Source organism: Urocitellus parryii, chromosome 6, assembly GCF_045843805.1.
Source record: "Urocitellus parryii isolate mUroPar1 chromosome 6, mUroPar1.hap1, whole genome shotgun sequence".
In the NCBI taxonomy this organism is placed as follows: domain Eukaryota; kingdom Metazoa; phylum Chordata; class Mammalia; order Rodentia; family Sciuridae; genus Urocitellus; species Urocitellus parryii.
The window spans coordinates 10559898-10581683 of record NC_135536.1 but is presented as its reverse complement, the minus strand read 5'-3'; positions in this window follow the sequence as shown (position 1 = coordinate 10581683).

The following is a 21786-nucleotide window of genomic DNA, read 5'->3' as shown; positions in this document are numbered from 1 at the left end:
AAGGATGGGCTAATGGACTGGTCCCTGCTGCAAAGACAGAACCCATTTGTTCCAAGAAGCCAAGCACCACAAGTCCTCAGACCGGTGGTCTTGGCAGGTCCTCTCTGCAGAGCTTGCTGGAAGGTTCAGAGCTCATCGACTTTTCCAGGCAGCCCTGAGACCACTCATCTACCTCTTCACTAATGCAAGAAAGAGAAACGAGACTCTCCAGCACTGAAGGCACTGTGGCTTAGAGCCTCCTTGTTGAGGAAGCTGGGTGTCTACCTAAACTTGTGCACAGGGAGAGTTCAGAATGTATCTCAGCTGCTGGACACTCCAAACAAATGGGGACATTTTGTCAAGACTAATTCTGTCAGGGAGCACTTGTCTTCTTCAGGAGTCTTCTGAGAATAACAGGGTTTTTTTCCTCTTGGGACTAGAAAATATTTATTGTCTTATTATAATTATAAATGCAGTGCATACATAGGGTGGAATTTGAAAGATAGTGTTCAAAAAGAAAAATAGTTGGAAATTCTGTCAGATGTAGGCAATTTTTCATTTGCTGATAGGTCCTTCCAATAACAGTGTCTGAATGTTTCTCTTACAAAAGAGGATTTCAGGGCTGGGAATGCAATTCAGATAGGGCCTGGGTTCTATCCCCAGCACTGGGGGAAACAAAAAGAAAGAAAGAAATAGGAGGAGAAGGAGAAGGAAAAAAGGGAGGAAGAGGAGGAACATTTTATTAAGTCTATATCTCACTAGTGGGACGAAAGAAAATTTACCCTGTACATTCAGCTTTGTATTCTGTGTGTGTGTGTGTGTGTGCACGCGTGTGTGTGTAATTTAAAATCACATTGTAAAACCTTTGTATCTTTTGAACAAAAGAATTATAGGTGTTGATTGGCACCTGTATTTGTAAATACAGGTATTAAATGTTACATAGTAAATACGTATGATGAAAAAATCCAAGCCACAAAGAGAAAGTGTGAGTGAAATTATAAAAGCAAATCAATGCCTCTCTGACAGCTGTCTCTTTCTTGAGAAATTTCAAGACTGTACAAATGAATATGTAGGATGCACAGAAATTAATGTGTGGGCTGTTCTATTACCTTGAGCTCAAGTTTCTGGCATCATGAATTGCTAGCACTTAAATATTTCTATTTTGTTAAATGTGCAAAACAAAACCCCCAAACTCAGACCTGGTTCCCTAAACTGCACTGTGTGATCTCTTCTCACTCCCCTGGGAAATAAGACTTTTACCAGCTGAGAAATATTCCCCCACACAGGCCACAACATGCTTATCCAGGCTGCTGGACATCGGATTGCTTCGTTTTCCATGATCCTGCTATGAAACACACTCCTCTGTGACAAGCCAGAGCCCAGCCTTATGTTGCTGTCCCTCGCTCATTTCTGACCCTAGCTTTGGGGTAGCTTCAGAGTGGTGCTCTTGAGTCACAGGCCTGACCCTAAGGTTCTTAATACACCTTGCCAGATTTCCTTCCAGGAAAGTGACAGCAGGGCACATTGCCACCAGCAACAGGTGGCAGTAGATCTTAGGATCACCACACTGGTTGAGGAAAGGGCCTTCAGCCTCGTCCCCACACCAGCTTTAAAATCCTCATGTGATGAAGAGACCGAGACTCCCTGGGGGCAGCAGATGCCCATGCTCTGGGGGACTGCACCTAGCTAGGGGCATGTGAACCCGATTCCATAACATGCAGGGGCTGTTGGGGCTGCTCCACTGATGTACAGTTCCCTCTTCTCCAAGGGACGCGTGATGGTTCTCAGCCATCAGTGACCGAAGAGCTGGTTGTAGGTCTGGCCCAGTCTGGGCGTCTCATCTTTCAAAGTCTGCATCCTGCTCTGCTCCAGACAGCCTGGTGGGGTCACTTCCCTTTCTTAGCAGATGTACTACAAGTTTCGGCCTCAGGTCACTTTAAACCCAATCTGTGTTAAGTGTGTTACCAAAAGCAGTCGTGTCCTTCACTGTCCTCTGCACACAGCCTGCTCATGGAGATGCAGGACATTAGGTCGTCCCTTTGTCCATTTAGTTTTGAGTCAACACTATTGGATGACCACCAACCATGCACCAGGCACTGCGGGAGGCACCATGGAGGACAAGACCCACAGGCCCTTCCTCCTGGAGCCCGGCGGCAGCTGCTGGAGCCACATCCTAGGCTAGAGACAGACAGAATCCCAGGAGAGGTGGGCGGGAGGTGACACTGAACTTGAGGCTTCAAGGATGAGTGGGAATGGTGTGATGGAAGGGAAGGGGAAGCGTGTGTCCTTGGGACGGGCGAGCGCTGGGGCTTTCCAGGGGCTGGGGCTTTCCAGGGGCTGGGGACAACAGTGGGCTGGAGTTCAGGGCCACAGTGGCAGGAGGCCCAGCCCGGGTGGTCTGCAGAGGCACGTGAGGGAAGAGCCCCTGAGTGAGTGCCATCCACACCTGGATGAGAGGACGCAGAGCCACAGAGGGACACTGCTGGGCTGCTGCGGCCGTGATGGTTCATGCAGGAGAAATTCTCATGGCCTTGTGCCTAAGTCACCCTGGGGAGTCAGGTGAGCCTGGCACCAGGTCTGACCACGTGTGCTGCCAGGTTCTTACGCAGGCCTCATTGACAGTCACCTAGAGAGCGCCAGGCCCTTCTGAGACCTCTGTCACCTGGAAAGGGGCGTGTAACATTTAAAGGGCGAGACCCGGGGAGGTCCCGTGCCAACCTCCTCTGGGATATTGACTCCTGAGCTGGAGAGACTCTGACAGCAGACCCTAGGCCAGTCTCCCCCTCCCCATGCTGGCTCCGCACCGGTGAGGTGACCCCTTGGCCCCTCCCTCCTCGTCTTCCCACTCATCTAGCTGCCCTGGTGTGCACAGCGAGTGCCCGGGTGCTGGGGAGGGATGGTGAGAGAGGTTCCTGCCCAGCGAACCCTTAAGTTCCCGATAGTCTGTAAGCGGGGGTCGCAGGACTCCCTGTGTCTCTCCTGACTCTCCAGCCCAGGACACTGTCACCCTGCCTCTCAGACTTCATCTGACAGCCCTTGGTGGGCTCCTCTTGGTGGGGGGGAGGTTAGAGGCTCAGCCTGCTGCTGTGCCCCAGAAGCAAAAGCCATTGGCTCAGACAGACGCCTGGCGTCCTTGACTGCTGCTGAACGGTGTGACATTCCTGCCCCTGGGACATTCCCAAACCTTCCCACCCAGCTCCCCCACCTCATCAACCCCCCCTGGACTGTCACACCCTGGTCTCTGTGCGGGCCAGGGACGGGTCGTAAGTGATTGTCAGAGTGAATTTCCACAGCCCGAGCAGAGCCGCACACAGCGGCCAAGGCCAACGCCAACCCTGATTACTGTGGTTCTAACATGAATTCTTTCTAGAAGGGTCTTACTCACTGGCCAAAAAACTGTTTGCTTTTTTTCAAGAGCAGGAGAAAGTAAAACAAGATCAAAGAACAGAAAGAATGGAAAATTATCCTGCACAGACCGCGGAGGCAGGCTGTGCGCGAGGGAGTCATGTGCGTTACCTCTGCGGTAGCCCATTGCGCAGATGGGCTGTTTAAGCCGAGAGGGGACAGTGCCCGGGGGGATGTCCAGCCAGTGAGTTTCAAGGCTGGGAATCAAATCAAGTGTGTTTGCTGCCAGCATTTTTCCTCTTCACTACCTGGCACTCAGATGAAAAGAGGTCTAGAACAGACGGATGGAATCTTGGACGCGGCTTCCACATCCCTTGGTCGCGGCTGGCCGGGTCTCTCGCTCCAGCTAACCCCTGTGAGCTCCCCGTGCGGCTGGTGCTGGAGGGCAGAAAGCCTCCCCAGGTATGTCCCCAGAGCTTAGAATCAGTAGAGTAAGGCAGACAGACAGACAGACAGACACACACACACACACACACACACACACAGCAGGAACAAAAAACGGTGGCAAGGGACAAGGTCATATTGAAAGGATGGAGACTCCCAGGGAACAAGAAGGACGTCTTCCAGGGTCCTTACAACTCTGATGATTTCTGTCCCGGGGATGGAACCCAGGGGCACCTACAGCTGACCTGCATCCCCAGCCCTTTTATTTTTAATTTGAGACAGGGTCTTGCTAAGTTGCTGAGGTTGTCCTTGAACTTGTGGTCCTCCTGCCTTGGCCTCCCAAGCAGCTGAGATTACAGGTGTGCGCTACTGCGCCTGGCTTTGGAGATTTTTCTCCTTGACTGTATGTGCTGAACTAGGTCCACCTTCAGAGGACATGAGTGCAGCCAAACTTGCCCATTTGGGGGGACGATGCATCTTATATCTTTCTGAAGAACAAAGTCCAGGGCCGAGTACAGACCTCTGGGCTGGCTGGGCTCCAATGCCTGACTTCACAGAGCACGCAGAAGAAAACCCACTCTGAGGCTTTTTTCTGCAGATCCAAGGGGAGTTACCCATGTGGGTTTCAAGAAAAGGAGGGAGGGAGGGAAGCATGTCAGTTTTCTGTCACTGCATAAGAAATCACCACGAATCAGGTTACTTACAACAACACAAAATCATCTCACGGCTTCAGTGGGTCAGGTGTCTGTCTGACCACAGATCAGCTGGGTCCCCTGCTAAAGGCATCTCAGGGCAGTACTCTCAGTGCTGGCCAGGGCTGCACTTGTCTGGAGTCCCCCTGGGCCTGCTCAGGGCGTGGCAGGATTTGCCTCCTGTGGTCCCAGCCTGAGACATCAGTCTCCTCACCGGAGCAAAGAGCCATGCTCTGCTACTGGAGGCCACCAAATTCCTTGCCATGTGGCCCCTTCCACCTTTGAGCTAGCAATAGGGAAACTTTAAGCTAGGAGCAGGTCAATCCCCAATTCCAGCCCCTTACTCCAAATCTCTGACCTCTTGAACTGTATGTTAAGGGCTCCATGATCAGGTCAGATCCACTAGGGTTTCTCCCTTTCTCAAGGCCAACTAAACTGGGACTTTAATTCTATCTGCAAGATTTCATCACAGCCATGTCAAGGTTCCTGTTTGATCAAAGAACTCAGAGAGACATGTATATACCAGGGGCCAAGAATCTGGGGGGCTGTCTTTGAATCCTGCCTACCAGAAAAATAGGAAGGACGAGATGGAGACAGAGGGAAAGGGACTGGGAGGTTGCCAGCTGGCACAGACTCTGAAGAAGCTCTGCATGGAATCAGTATGGAGGTTCCTCAAAAAGCCAGGCATGGGCACCATTCTACCACCAAAGAATTAAAGTCATCTTGCTACATGACACGTGCACACCCCTGTTCATAGCAGCACTGTTCCCAGTAGCCAGACTGTGGAACCAGCCTAGGTGTCCGTCAATGGATGAATGGATAAAGAACAAGGGGTCTCTATACAGGATAGAGTTATTCAGCCATAAAGAAAAATGGAAGGATGTCATCTGCAGGAAAATGGATGGAACTGGAGACCATGTTGTCAAGAAAAATTAGCCAAATTCAGAAGGTCAAGGGTCCTTTGTTTTTTCTCATATTAGGAAGCTAGAGAGGAAAAGGGAGAGGGAAGGTGGGGTGGATCTCATGAAAACCAAAGGTAGATCAGCAGAGGAAAGGGACCAAGGTGGAGAGGGAGGGGTGGGTAAGTGCTGGGATGATCTTGGCCAAATATATGGTTCTGTTGTGTGTACGAATCTGTGACATCAGATCCCAGCCGTATGTGCAACTATAATGCACCAATAAAAAAGAGGGGGGGAGAAGCTGTCCCTTGGTGCGGTCTGTGGAAGAGGATGGGACAGAAGCTCCACAAACACAATTGTCACTGCTGTAGTTTGGACCTGGATTGTCCCTGTTAAAAGTTTAGTCCCAGCTTGGAGCTATTAGAAGAGGCGGGGCAGAGAGGGGGACCTTCCGGGCACTGGGGGTACACCTTCAGAGGGATATTGGGACTCCAGCCCCTCCCTCTCTTGTTCCTTGAGTCCCTTCATGAGGTGAGCAGCTGTGTTCCACCAGGTGCCTCCTGCCGTGCTCTCTCCCCAGGTTCCCCAAAGTAACAGGGCTCACCGGCCATGAGCAGACACCTCCAAACCCGTGACTCTTGTGATCTCCATTATCTCAGGAAAGTGGGCTCACACAGTCACTGAGGCCAGGTGGTGGGCTGGCCCTTGGGCAACCACATATCCATTTGCTCAGTTACTGGAACCTGAATTTGGCCACAAGGTCAAGGAGGAGCCCTTCTGCGCAGGATGAGATTCTGGTTCACTAACCTTTCCAGTTGCCTCAAGTTCTCTCCTTCAAGCAGAAAAGAATTCCAGGCAGTGATGTACATTGGTTTTCTCTTACCTCGAAAGCAGTGTGTGTTCACCGGAGAAAGGAAAGATACCACAAAGCAATAAAAATAAAAGACCCCACGCTTACTCCCATCACAGAGAGAGTCACATTTAGGACCTTGTGTGTATGTTTGTCCAAAATGGGGGGATGTTACTGTATGAGGTCGTTGCTCATCAGTTATTTTTTTCCTGCTGTTAACACAGTTCTCGGTTGCGTGGACATATCAGGATAGCTTTAACCAGTGTCCTGTTGTGCAAAATGTGGGAATGAACACCTGAGAAGGAAGTCTTTATTTATTTACTTATTCATTTATTTTGTAATCTAAAAAGAGCATAGAATGTGTCACAAACTTGAGTATCGTCCTTGCCCAGGACTGGGGCCACCTTGTTCACATCCTTCCAATTTTAGTGCATGGGCTGAGCACTGATGGCTGAGTCTCCTACTCATTTATGCTAGTTTCCTTAGCATAAATGCGTAGGAGAGGGATGAGAAGGGCAAGGGACTGTCTGTATCTCAGTTTCTTCACCTATAAAGTGAATTATGGAGGCAGTTAAATGAGAAAACACATATCAAGCCATTGAACCAGGCCTAGCACAGAGTAAATGCTCAATAAAAGTCGTCACTAAGCAGTATCTTTTGTTTTAAACGATTTCAGTTTTAGTTGTAGATGGACACAATACCATTATTTTGTTTATTTCATACTTTTTTTTAATGTGGTGCTGAGGATCGAACCCAGGGCCTCACACATGCTAGGTGAGTGCTCTTCCACTGAGCCACAACCCCAGCCCCCTAAGGAGCACCTTTTTAAAAATGTGTTTTTAATGGAAATGTGGCTAGTGTGTATTGCACACATGTGCAGCCCCCTATTCAGTGCCAGAACCTGGGCCTCCACGTGCTGGTTCTGGTAGGAAGCCCAGGGTCTGTGATCCTTCCCCAAGACGACCATGCTCCCTTCCCTGTGAGCCCATGCTGTGCCTCGCATCGATTCCCTGGGGTGAAGGGGTGTGACCTGCCAACTCGGCTTGGTCAACAGAACAGGCAGAAGTGCCTGAGGGCCAGCCCGGGGCCAGCCTTCAAGAGGCCTGGCACTTTCTCCCCCTTAGAAGCAGACCTACCATCAGCTCAGCTTTCGTGTGACTGATGGTGTGAAGACGCCCCTGCAGGCCATGAGGAGAGAGAGAGAAGACCAGCCAGCCCCACTGGCCCGGCCGCCCGCTGAGATGGCCCTCAGGGGAGAGAAGCTGCCATGTTGGCCTCTGCCGCCCCAGACTCCATGAGGCCATGGAGAGCAAGGACCGCAGGGCTGAGCAGAGTCTGCTGCTGCGTACGCCACCAGGCTTCCCCTCGCTGACACCCCAAAGCCAGCGCTGACGGCTCTTGCCCAGCTGGGGACTCCAACGGGATCCTGTGAGGCTAGAGGTCCCTGCAGGCTACCCAGGGGTGGCTCATCCCAGGAGTGGCACCTGCCCCCCGCCCCATGCACTTTGGATTCCTTTGTAGTGGGGTTGTAGGTGCAGTAACTGCGGAGGGGGTAAGACCAGTGTTTCTGGGGTGGAACAGGGCCCCCCCGGGCCCAGGGCAGTCCACAGAACACCTGCCATTCACGTACGTAAACCCTTCGTGCAGGTGTCTGAGCCCACAGCCTGTGCTCAGTTGAGGGGGCATTCTCCTAGAGGGTGTTGGCATGTCAGGTTGGAACACAGCTTTGGTGGTCACCTGCAGGCGGGGGCACTGCTGGCCTCAGGTGTGGGGAGGCCAGGGATGCTGCTCGACATCCTATAAAGCCCAGGACAGGACAGAACGACACACACACACACACACACACACACACACACACACACACGGCAGGGTGTGACCCAGGACCTGGGAAAGCCGGTCCTCCCCTAGTTTATGTTTAAACTTGGTGTTTTCTGTTAGATTTTCCTGGGGTGAAACTTCCCCACACCTTGGAGGGAGTTTATTATAAACTCACCTCCCAGGGCACCACGGCTTCTTCTGGGAGAAGACAGCCCAGGGCTCATGTCTGTCCCCTGAGACAGCTCTCGCTGGCCACCTGCCCGACAGAAGCCGGTTCTCTGTTACTTTGTGCCAAGGCCACGGATGAGCTCACCAAAGCCAGGCGATTTCTATTTCATTTCTTCTTCGTGTTGCTCTTTTCAGTGACACGTGCAGTCCAGTTAGGTGGCCTGGGAACTCTCATTTCAAAATTAAGAGGCAGCCACCAAACGCTACAGAAGAATAAGGGAAGATTGAACGAACTGTCCGAAGGGGACACGGAGTCAGACAGGTTGATGGCTGTTTCTCCAGAACACATCCTGGTGCTGTCCCCAGAACCAGAGACCCGACGAAGTGACCTCCACCTCCCCAAGGTGGACCTCCTGGCAGGGCAAAGAAACGGCCCAGGCTGAGCTGGTCCAGAGGTGTCACCTCGCCAAGGGGTTCTTGCTATATGCAAGATGCTTCATTAGAACAGTTCCTGGGACGTAGGACACACTCCATATGTTTATTTACTGTTATTTTTATTATTTTGTAGGTCCAGGGGAGTGAGGATAAAGTGGAAGAGACTTGCCAGCCTCAGATTTGCAGTTCTCCTGCCTCAGCCTCCTGAGTCACTGGGATTACATACAGTGCCCAGCCAGGAAGCCCGGGCTGCCCTGTGGCTGCAGCCAGCCATCGGGTGCTTTTCCAGACCGGGCAGGGCTCCCCCAGGCTCTGATGGCTGTAACCCCCTCTGGGTTCTGTGTGGCCAAGGAGCCTGGACCCCTGCTTCACCTATGTGGCTGCTTCACCAGAACCTCACCTGCCATCAGGACCTGGGGGAGTGGTGGGGGCCCTCTGGGTCAGTGACCTCACACACCAGAGCCACCGCTCCTCCTGTGTGAACCGCCCCCCTCCCCAACACCTCAGGGCCACATCCTCCAGGGCTCATGACTCTGGCCTCCTTTGAGCCACGTGTCCCTGTGCATCTGCAGAGCCCTGGTCCAGGGACAAGCCCCACTTCCCCAGTTTCCCTGCCTCTGAACTCTTGGTGCCTTCCATTGTTCAATTGGTTCCATTTAATAACATAACGAGCACCTGCCAATCACCACCCTGCGCATGGCCAAGACCTTGACAGTGACTTTGCGTCATTGTCCCTGTGGAAATGCTCACGGAGCAGCGGTGTAATTTGCACTTGAACCTGTTCACAGGGTCGTACTGTTTGTCATCTTTGGGCCGCGATTTTTCTGTTTTTAACCTGGTGTCTCTGGGGCCTACTGAGCTTACTTCTCTGCTCCAGTCCCTCCTGCTTTGCTCCCTTTCCAGGCTGCTCTTTCCCCTGGGAGCTCAGTCTGGAGCTCGTCCACCTGAGCTCCATGGTCACAGGTTTGCTGGGCTCTGAACGGCCACATCCTGGCCTCCTGGCCGGGATCCCCTGGGCACAGTGGGCTGGGGGACAAAGGCTCTTCCTTTCTAGGTGGCTTGAGCCTACAGTGGGGCTCAGTGGCAGGAGAGCTTCTTCCACCCCTGTCCCCGCTGTGACCCTCGGCGAGCTGGGTCACCTCAGTCACAGTCCCCTCCTCTCCACATGGGGTCCCCTGTGTAGATCCTTGAGAGGGTCCCCGTGTAGAGCACCCTTCCCGCTCCCCTGTGAGGCACAGATGCCTGGGGAGCGGGAGGGCGCTGTGGGGCTGGGGCAGTGGTGGTGTGGGGTTTGTCCCAACCAACAGAGCCACGCTGGGTGGGAAAAGAGTCACCTTGCAGAGCCTCGAGCCGAACCAGCGGTGGACAGGAGAGGCAGCTCGCGTGCACGGGGTCCCTGCCACTCGGGAAGGACAAGTCCTCAACTCTGGGCCCCACATGACCCTCCCGGCCTGTGCTCCCTGTCTGCATTCCCACGGGCCCCGTGGGGCATGTCCACCCACATGTGCAAGACGAGCCACCCCTGTCCCCAGGTGCCTCTCCTCCACGGTCCTCCTCCTTTAAGTGCATCCTTTTCTCCCCTCGCAGGTGTGACCCTGGGCCCCCCACAGCCCTCTCAAATACTTTCTTAGATGTGTCTCTTCCACTTTATCCTCACTCCCCTGGACCTTCACCATAATAAAAATAACAATAAATAAACATGGAGTGTGTCCGACGTACCAGGAACTGTTCTAAGGAAGCATCTTGCACACAGCAATCCTTTTAATCTTTACTACCTTATGAAGTGGGCTATCATTACTATATTTGTTGGTTCTGGGGACTGAACTCAGGGGTGCTTTACCACTCAGCTACACCCCCAGGCCTTTTTGGCTTTTATTTTGAGACAGGGCTTCACTAAGTTGTTTAGGGTCTCACTAAGTGGCTGGAGCTGGCCTTAAATTTGCAATCTTCCTGCCTCGGCCTCCAGAGTCACTGGGATCACCGGCACACGCTAGTGCACCTGGCCTTGTTATCGTTTTATTGTTATTTTCCTCCTCATCACCACTGTGCAGATGGAGGAATAGAACTCAGAAGGATTAAACCAACCCAAGGTCCACAGTTTGTAAGAAGAGGAGCTGGGGTTTGAACCCAAGTTGCCCAGACTCAAAGCCCACAGTAGGACCAGCATCCTGCACCACCTCCTGCAAGTTTGCAGTCCCACAGCGGGGTGGGCTCTGCGGAGTGTACCACCCCAGGAGGACCTCTAGAGGCTGTATCTAGTGTCCTTTGTGAGGCCCAGGGCACTGGAGGCAGGTGCAAGGCACACCGAGATCTTGTTGATAAGGGAGTTGCCAAGTGCATGTGGCGGGCGGCGAGAGAAGAATCAGCTGCCTGTGCAGCTCCTGCAGTGAAGTGCAGCCTGAGGCAGACTGGGCAGGCGGTGCGCAGAGTCACCTCGCCGCCCCCCCCCCCCCCCAGTCCCAACAGCATGATCCTGTTAGCAAGGGAACTTACCTGAAAGGCTGGGAGAGGAGCCCAGAGATGTTGGAGGGCAGCCAGGAAGCCCCAACTGCCCAGGGGTTGCAGCCAGCGACAGGTGCTGAGCTGGAATCTAGACATGTGCCTTCCCTGGACTCAGACCTGTCCCCGGTGCCCACACCAGCTCTGCCAGGCCTGCTCCGGGGGCTTTCACACCTCCCTCCCCAGAGTCTGCCCTTCCCTCTGCACAGGGCAGGAAGGAAGGACGGTTCTCTCAACCCCTCCTGGGCCCTGCAGATTGCTTACCAGCCCAACAAGCTGAAGGGTGGCCCTTACTGTGACCTTAGGGCCTAGAAACAGACGGTGCTCAGCATTTCCCAAGAACCAACCGCTGCTTGCTGAGAGCAAATTACCTGTTTTCCATCTCACTAAATACACACGCGTGACATTCACAACAGCAAGAGTGAAATTGTTACAGAAGCCCATGACTACCCAAGAAGCCCGAATCTGTTTTTTGATTCTTATCCTTAGGGAAGACTCCACTGGAAATGCCTGGTCAAATGCCTGTGTTTTCCCTCAAGATAGCTCCGCTCCGTGCAGTTATGCACCAACTGGATACACACTTAGGCTCATTGTTTTTTTGTATTTTTTGGGAGATGCTAGGAATTAAACTCAGGGCCTTGGCATGATGAGCAAGCACTGTGATACCGAGCCACATCCTCAGCCCTTTTAAGTTGTACTTTGAGAGAGGGTCTCACGAAGTTGCTGAGGCTGGCCTCGAACTTGCCATCCTCCTGCTTCAGCCTCCTAAGGAGCTGGGATTAGGGATGTGCACCACAGCATCTGTCTGGCTAACTGGTTTTGTTTTGCTCTTGATTTCCAATGATTTTTGTTCCACCCATTTTGACCTCTTCTCATCTGGTTTCTAAAACATCCTGGACAGGGTGTGGGCTTTGGGATCCGATGCCAGGTTCTTGCATGTCTCTGGTTCATCCTAGATGCCAGGACATTGGAGAAGCCACCTCATCCCTGAACCCAGATGCTCTCACCTCGGAAACAGGATGATCACTCCTACCTGTCCAGGTGCAGGGCGTGGGGACAGGTGAGAAAGACACGGCTCTAGCTCCCTGTGCCGTGTCCAAGGGCAGGAGGGGGCTGCTGACCACAGGCTGGACCTTGTGCCAGAGTCCTTCACGGAGCATGGCAAGTAGCCTGCCAGGCCTGGGAGTGCCTCCAATGAGTCATGCCGGTCACCCTGGACACCATTCTTCTGGGAAGCTTCCAACAGAGCCCTGTTGGCCTGCTTCCTACGCTGGGCGTGAGCAGCGGCCACGTGACAGCTCTCACCTCACTCAGGGCAGCAGGCAGATCAGAACAGAAATACCCCTGGCCGCTCTTGGCCATGACCTGAGTGCCTGACCGCTCCCAGCAGAGCCTGCACCGCCCTCCCCTTGTAAGACAGAGACAGGGGACATCGCAGAGCAGCCAAGTCCCTCCCATTCCCAGTTGTCCTCAGTGTTGCTTTGGCCAGGGGATGCTCCCTAAGTTACTAAAGTTGTTCTCCAACTGGGTGCATCCGTGGGTTCCAAGGTTTCTCTGTTACAGATAATAACGTGGGGGCGGGGGAGGCGGTATTGCTGTGTGAGCTTTGACTTCCAGGGCTCCACGGTTTGGCTACAGGATGACTTGTGGATTGGCAAAAGCATCTCTGTAGCTTCTAAAGGTACCACCCAGAAATGCCCTGGTCACCTCTATTCCAGCTCCACTCGGATGGCACTGGTGGAAAATGTGTGCTCCTCTCTCAGCATAAAAGAGCCGGCAAAAGTTATTTGAGGCTGGGTTTCTTTGAGTTATGGTAACATAAATAAATCTCCTGCACATGTTCGTTTGTGTTCCCTGTGTGTGAATTTCCATTTTTTTTTCTTTTTTTTTTTTTGTGTGTAGTACTTGGAATTGAACCTGAGTGTTCTACCACTGAGCAACACCCCCAGTTCTTTTTATTTATTTTTTGAATTTCGAGACAAGCTTTTGATAAGTTGCCCACTCTGGCTTCAAACTCGGACTCCTCCTGCCTCAGCCTCGGGAGTAGCTGGCATTATGGTCATGTGCCACCGCACCCCAGAAAATGGTCTGGGTTTTGCTGATTATTATTTTTCTGACTGGGTGACATTTATATTTGGACATGTGAGCAAATATTTGCTGTAAATAATGCATCTGTTCTAGCTCGAATTGTAGGCCCCCCAAAAGAAATGCTGGTGTTTTCATCCCGTACCTCAAAACGGGATCTTATTTGGAAATAGGGTGGTGACAGAAGCTGTGAGTTGAGACAAAGTCCCAACAGAGCAGGGCAGACACCTAAGCCAATAGGAGGGGTGCCTTAGAGGAGAGAGGATGGAGACAGGCACAGGGAGAAGGCCCAGTGAGGCCACCACACACCAAGCAACGCTGGGCTGCTGGGAACCACGGAGCTGGGACAGGCGGGAAGGACCCTCCTAGGTCGCCAGAAGGCGCAAGGCCCTGTAAAGCCTTGCTCTCAGCCCTCTAGCATCCAGAGCTGTGGGATAACGAGATCTGTTTTGTCTGTTGAGCAGCACTGGGTTCGAACCCGGGGCCTTGCACATGCTAAGCCAGCACTCGGCCACTGAGCTACACCCTCAGACCCAGGTTTCTGTTTCTTAGCCACCTTGATTATGGTCCTCTGCCATTGCAGCCCTAACTGATAGTGTCCAGTGGAAGGCCACCCACAGAGCAGCATGTAGAGCAGAGTGGATGAGCAGGTAGGGAATTACCTTAGTTTAGAAGGGTTAAGAGCCAGGCCATCTGGGCTCAAATCCCATCCCTGTCACTCAGTAGCTGTGTGGTTTCGGGAAAGTTACACAACCTCTCTGTGACTCGGTGTCCTCTCCTGCGAACAGGGGTCTCCTGGTCCATTTGAGCTGCTAAACCCCAATACCATAGCCTGGGCAGGAAATCCAAGACCCAGGTGTGGGCCCATCCAATAGGTCTGGTGAGGGCCTGCTTCTGGCTCCTTGATGGCCTTTTCTTGCTACGACCTCACATGGTAGAAGGGATGAGCCGTTCTCTGAAGTCACTCTAATAAAGGCACTAGTGACGCTCCCCGGGGCTCCACCCCATGATCTGTCACCTCCCAAAGGCCCACCTCCTAACACCATGACAGCGTTGGGGTCAGCACACGAATCTGAGGGGGCCACAGCGTTCCGTCTACAGCAGGGGACAGGAGAGTCCAGCAGGGAATGGCCCCTCCCCAGAGCAGGCGGCCCTCTGCCCCTGGAGGGTGAAGGCAGGTCCTGGCACCGAGCAGGGCCCATGGGGATGGACATGACGCTCCTGGACCTTGGAAGTTTAGAATCCGTGGCCAGACTCCAGAGGAGCACCCAGGCTGGGGGTGAGCAAGGTGGGAGCGTCACCAGTCACCAACACAGGGAGGGAAGCAGAGGGAGGTCACCAAGGGGTCCAGGACAGCTTCCGAGCCAGGAGCCTGTGTGAGGGCTCTGGAGGGTGATTTGGATTTGGACCTTTAGGGACGCAGAGGAAGGACCCTGACTAGAGACAGAGAAGTCCATGTATCCCTGGGGACCCTCAAGGACAATCCCATTTGATGGCTCTGGAGGAAGAAAAGGCTGAACCTGTCAAGGGGCTTGGACCTCCTGTGGGTGCCGAGGAGTTCCTAAGAGAACCAAGCACGATTGCTAAGACCCTTCACCTGCCCTCCCGAGACCCCAGAGCTGCCTGCACTGGCGGCACCACAGGATCAGGTCCCTGCACTGGGCTCCACGCCCCGCTCTACCCTAGTGTGTTATTTCCTGGTTCCAGGTTTCTGAAGGGACCAGGGTCATGAAGAGGTCGGTATCTGCGGGTTGGCAAGTGGCCGGCTGGCCAAGGGAGGACAACACCTACCGGACCTGCTTCACCGACGGTCCCCAGAAAGACCCAGGAGGTACCTGCAGCCTGTGGGTGGGACTTTCCAATCAGAGGCTCCGGAGGGGGAGGTCAAATCCTGCTGCTGCCTGGATCGAAGCCCTCCAGGAGACCCTGACCCCAGGACGAGAGGCCAACCCCTAGCCCTAACCCCCCGTCACCTCTCCGTCCTCCTTGGTGCCCGACTCCAACTTGTCTCGGGCCCGACTCCAGCTGTGGAAGTACCAGCAGCACCGACCGTTGTCTCGGGTTCTCCCCTGTTTCTAAGGACTTCCCATGAGGCTGCACCGGGAGAGGGACTTTCTCCTCTGCACTCAACAACCTTAGAGGGACGCTCTTTTTCCAGATGAGGAAACCAAGGCACAGAGAGGGGAAGGAATATTCCCCAGTAAATAGCAGGATTTGAAATCTCCCAGCAGATGTGGTCTCTCCCTGGCCTTGCTCCCCCGGGCACAGGTGATGTGGTTAAAAGCAGGGTCTGCAGCTGGGCCACCTGCCCTGGGACTTTGGGCAAGGTTTTACTTCCTCTGTGCCTCACTTTCCTCATCCACAAAATGGGGTTGTTTGGGGAATTAAAGGACGTTTACATGAGAAATGCCAGATGGGTAGTAGCTGCTCTCAGAGGAGCAAAGCAAGTCCTCTGAGAGGTGCTGACCTGCCGGCGATGTCCCGGCCTGACCTCGGGATGCAGGTTAGAACCCGTCACCACCCCAGGCTTCCCCAGCTATAAGGCAGGGAAGAGGTAGCTCACAACTGGGAACCCTAGGGGAGCTCTGTGAGTTTTGAGAACCTGCGGGAAGCCAGGAGTCTTGGAGAATACTTCGCAGAAAGCTTCTTCATGTGGCTCCCAGTGTTTCTCAGCTCCCCAAAGCCCGCCCATGAGCCTTGGTTTGAGGACTCCAGAACTTGGGAGCCCCCCACCCCGGCAAGCTTTTATCTGACTCTGACAAGAAGGGGAGGGAGAAGGGGCTGGGAACCAGTGGACAGCACCAAGCGTCTGTCTGTCTGTCTTCCCTCCCTCCCTCCCTTCCTTTCTTTCCTGCAGATTGAACCCAGGGCGCTTAACCACTGAGCCACATCCCCAGCCCTTTTCTATGTATGCAGAGAGACAGAGCCTGGCTAGGTCGATAAATCACTGAGGCTGGCCTTGAACGTTGGTTCTCCTGCCTCAGCCCCCCGTGCCCCAGGGTCTTTTTGTCCATTTTTTTCTCCTTGTTCCCTTTCTTTGTTTCCCGACTCTTCAGTTCTGTTGCGATGATGGGGTTGGAAAGAGCCCCAACCCCAGGGCGGATGGGACCTAGACTGGCCTTCCCTCACCCACCCCCTAGGTCTCCTGGCCTCTTCCATTGCCCAGACAAAGCCTTCCTCGGTGCTGGGGCAGTGAGGAGGGCAGGTGATCCAGGGGAGGGGGGACAGGAGAAACCCGGGCTGCCCGGATGGGCTCCACTCTATCTGCCTCCGTGGCCAGCTTCTGTGCAGCGGACCATCCCATCCCCGCTCGGTGGCAATCAGGGGATTTAGCGGAGGCCAGAAGCCAGGAAAGCACCACCAAGCCAGGCCCATGCCCCTGAGGTGTCACCCCAGCAGAAGCAGCAAGGCGCCTGGGGTCGGTGGTCCCAGCCCAGGGCCGGCTGGCCAGAGGAGGAGCTATAAATCCCGGGGCAGGGGGGGGGGGTGGCGCATGGGGAGGGGGGTGGTTTCCCTGCCCCACCACGTCCCGTCCATAAATGGTCCCGCCACTTGGCAATCTGCTCTCACCGTTTTTATTTGGGGTCGTTCCCAAAGGCCACGTGTCAAGGAAACAGGGCTGGGGACACAATGGTGGCACAGTGACCAGCCGCCCAGGCCCTGGCTAATCACTAGGAACACCTGGAGGAACTCGGAGAAAGAAACCAGAAACAAAATCCCTGCGATTAGGGTTGCAGGCTTCTGGTGGTCCTGGCTAATCTCTTTCAGGTGGAGGACCCTGTGGGGGGGCCCCTGGCCACCTCCCCAGGCCTGGAGCCCAGGGCCTGGGGCCGGCGGCTGGAGGGTGTCGAGCCATGTGCTTTGGGAGGTTGGCTTGGATATCTGTGGTGGCAGGTGCCCTGCAAACGCTAGGGCCACCAAGACAAGCCGGGTGTAGGCAGGAACCCATGTTGGAGATCAGTACTGATCTGCCCATCCCCGGCTCCATGGAGACTCGTCCCTGTCCCCCCAACCTGGCTGCTCCAGGACCAACCAACTCAGGAGAGCGATAGGCTGCCCGGCTTCCTGGATACATAAGTAAACAGTGATGGATTTCACACCTTTCAGTAGTAGCACATAAATATGACGGAAATGAAGACGGCACAGAGATGTAGAGGAAAATTAAAAGCACAAAGTCGCACCGTCCGGACCGGATCACGTGTCGTATTTGGAGCTTCCCTCCGTCACCATCTAGAGGGGAATCTATGCCTGGTCTGCAGGTTTTTTCCCTAATAGAATCATGCTGCATGCACACACCATTCGAAACCTACTTTTCCTACTCATCCATGAATCTTCGGTACCTTTCTGTACCGTGAGTCTCTCTCCCACCCCACTGCAGGGGCTCGCAGCCTGGAACTGGCGGAAGCCTGGTCCTCCGCCTGATCTTGGGCCTCTGTCTTCTGCCAGTTTCCCACACTCAGCCTCCGGATTCCTTGGGTCCACTTTTCATCTTGCTAATGCCCTGGACACCAGTTCAGGGGACAAACAAGAACAAGTTTTAATGTGTCTAATGAGAACTTTGCTCTGGCCTTGGGCAGGCCGCTGCCTCCGAATCCACGGGCTCCGCAGCCTCAGGGCCAGTCCCCGGAGGGTCGAAGGTGCCTGGAGAAGACTGTTCCGCCCTGAGCCTGTGCAGGCTCAGTTCTTGTCAACATTCCCTAAACAACATGGCAACCATTTCCACAGCGGTCACCGTATTTAGGTATCGTGAGTGATCGAAGATGATGGACCCGCACAGGGGAAGGTGGCGGCCTTAGGCCAACGCCATCCTGGTTTATACAAGACGCTGAGCAGCTTCAGAAGCTTTTGGTGACTATCATATTGAAGAAGGTGACTCTGGGGATTCTCAGTTTTGCACTAGCGAAGACTGAGCCTTGGAGACGGTTTTGACGACAGTCACAGGTCAAGGAATGCCCTTGGCAGGACCTGCACCCAGACTGTTGGTCGCAGGACAGGGCACAGTAAGAGGGATCAGGCAACTTGGCCTCCAGGAGGCAGGCCAGCCTCAAGGAGGCTGTCCATGGAGGCTGCAGCTTTACATCGTGTTTTCTCTAATGGGTAAAGAGTTTTGTTTTCCTAACAGCCCAGAATGAAAGCCACCGCTTGCCTTTTGCATTTTGGTTTTGGAGAGACTCTGTCTACCCTAGAAGAGAGGAGAGGCAAGAATGTCACCCAGGTGGAAATGGCTGCCTGTCACCAGGAGGGCACTGGGGCTCCCTGAGGATAGTCTCCTTGGCAGGGCTGGCCGGGCGCCTGTGACTTGGGCAGTGCACAGCCCACACTCAGCTTCCTGTCCTGCTGCTGTCCCATAACTTCTACCCAGGCAGTGTCACCTGCTCTGGGCCCTGCACATCATGAAGCTGGTCCAGTCCTCCAGGTGGGGACACTCTGTTTCCCCTGGCTTCATCCCAAATGTCATTTGGAGACGTCTGTCCATTCGAGACTCCGTGGTACAGGCTGGTTCGGTCCCCAGTGGGATGTGGCTTGTTCAGGGTCCTGCAGCCACTTGGGACATAGTTGGGACCCAAACCCTGGGTTCTAGGTGCGCTGCAGAGCAGCATCTGACGTCAGGCCCCCTGTGGACAGCCAGTCCCTCAGTGGTGTGACCACTCTTCCCCACAGGAGGCAAGGTGGCGGGTGGTTTGCAGGTGCCAGGGGATTCCTGCCTGGTGACACTGCCCCTGTGGGCCTGCCACCGTGCCTGACATGCTCTTTGGAGTCAGCAAGGGACGAAGGCCTTGTTTCCTGTAGCCATGTCTTTGGAAGTGTCTGTGGACTTCTATGAAAGCCACACACAGTTTCTCCAGCACCTGAGGAAGACCTGGCACCTAGTGACTTCGGCTGCCATCGCACTTCATTGGGGAAACACTGCTGAACAGGACAGAGCCAGGCCTGGCCTTCAGGAAGCCACATCCTCCCAGCACAGGATCCTCAGGCATCTTCCCCATTCAGGATTCCCTGGCTGAGACGTGCAGTCCTATGTGAAGCTGCTGTGTCACTGGACCACCCTGAGCCTCAGTATCTTCTTTGGGGAAGTGGGGAATAACACCTACCTTGCAGTGTCCTTATGAAGATAAATGGCTAAAACATAGATGGCAGTGTGTCCCTACTGATGGGGAGGATCAGGACACCCAGAGGGAGCAGGCAGTGAAAGAAGGAGGAGAAGTGAAGAAATGCTTCTGCCTTTCCCTGGTTCTGGTTTATTATAGAATGTGCATACCTTGGTGCTTGAGGGACTTTGGAAATGACCCCTCCCCTGTCTTCTAACAGAGTTCTGAATTCCTGGACAGAGACCCAGAGCCATGTCCTCAGGGTGAGAAACCTGACTCTGTCATGACACCAACCTTTCTGTGGGGTGGCATCACAGGCCACCTGCCTGCAGCAGAGGTCCCCACGGCATCCTTCCTGAAGTCTGTGTGCCATTCACTGTGCACCACATGTGCACACTTATCAGTGCACACACACATCAGCACACCCCACCCCCACTGCCACATACACCAGTGTCCACTCACTCAGGTGAACACCGACCCGAGAGCACACACCTACAGACACACACCCACACCTGCCCTCATGCACACGCACTCACGTTCACACTCACAAACTCACTCACCTGCACATACACACCTACTCACACATGCAGACACACACCTACCCTCCTCCACATTCTTGCTTAAATTCATACTCACAGATTGATGGACACTCACATCAATTCACAGGCACCCCTACCAGGCACACACACGCACGCGCACACACGCACACGCATGCACACACACGCGCACGCACACACACAAACTCGCATGAAAAGGCCACGGGTGCTTTGTACAGGGAACTTCTCGTGAGCATTGAAGTATAATCTAGAGGCTCCGGCTCTGGGCTGGGTCCCCACTCTGCCCCCTCCTAGCCAGGTTGTCTTGGGGTCACTTTAGCTCTTTCTGTCTCAGTCTCCTTGTCTGTGAAATGAAGCTCGGTGGCCCCTACCTCAAAGATCAGTTTGGGGACCACTTGGTACAGTACAAGGTACACAGTAAATATCGGCCAAGTGCTCAATAAATACCAGCAACTAGTGGTGCCCTTGGTCAGCCGAGCCTTGTGGGCCCCGGACATGCGGGCTTCCTTTTCAAATTCGCAGTGACCACTTGCTCAAACATCTGTGTGCTCTGCGTCAGGTCAGGACCAAGGGGCCAGATGATGGCACCTGCCTGGGTCCTTGTACCTTGGGGGAGGGGGCAGCAAGCTCTGGGGGCTGGAGCCTCCGAGCTTCTCTGACTTCCGAGAGCTGGGGGACGGTCCTTGCTCCCTGCGGCTCCATCCTCCACCTCGCTGCTCCCTGGGCTCGTCACACACTTGGCGATTTCACCCTTTGTCGACCCGAGAACAGGCTCTGCATTGTCTCCCGGCGGCCCAACTGCACCCCTTTACATTTTTACCGCTAAATTGAATCTACCGCCCGTAATCTAATTTACATGTGAAGGCACACACAATGCCAACCCGACCGAATGCCAATAAAATTTCTAGTAAAAACCCATAAATGGCTCAGTGCTTGTGTTTATGGAAATCTTAGCCTGCTTCTGCCCCAAGAACCCTGCAGCCCAGCGCCCAAATCATTCCCATATGACAATGAGACTCCGCATGCCCCTGGCAAGGGGGCACCAGGCTTTCCCCCGGGGCCTGCACTGGGGACCCCCAAGGCTGGGCCCCATCAGTGGAAGGGGTCAGAAGGATCACAGTGGGGTAAGCTGGCTGGGGTCAGGTGTGCCCACCTGCTGAAGCCAGGCTGGGGCTGGGGCTGGGGCCCACCTACCCCACCTTGCCCCATGTTCCCACCTCTGGCCAGACAAGCGAGGCCTTGCTGATGTGCTGACCATCTCACCCAGTTTCTGGGACGACAGAAGAGAGATGACAACTCCACCTAGTGACCCTCCCTTCTGCGGAGTCGCCCACCTGCTGGGCCCCTCAACAGGCCTTTCACCAGCTCATTCAGTGAAGACCCCTGATTTTGGAAGCAACTCTGGGAGGTTACAGCCTTCCTTTTAAATAGGTTGAATAATTATACAAACAAAGGCAAACCCCTGGGGAGGACTCAGATGGTGCCTGTGCGGCTCCAAGCACTGGTTTATACCCTGGGGTATCACCACTGCTGCATCCTGGGATTTGACCAGATCAAAAGTATTCAGAATAGCCGGGTGCAGTGGTGCATGCCTGTAATCCCAGCGGCTCAGGAGGCTGAGGCAGGAGGATCACAAGTTCAAAGCCAGCCTCAGCAATGATGAGGCACTGAGCAACTCAGTGAGCCCCCGTCTCTAAATAAAATACCAAATAGGGCTGGGGGTGTGGCTCAGAGGTCAAGTGCCCATGAGTTCAATCCTTGGCCCCCCAAAAAGTATTCAGAAACAAAGTCACATCAGCCCTGAACATGAACAGACTTTGCTCTCATGGAAACAATACAGTTTAACAACCATTTATAAAGCATTTGCATGATGGTAAGTATGGGGGACCAAGCAGGAAGGCCACCCCAGCCCAGCCCGTGCCACAC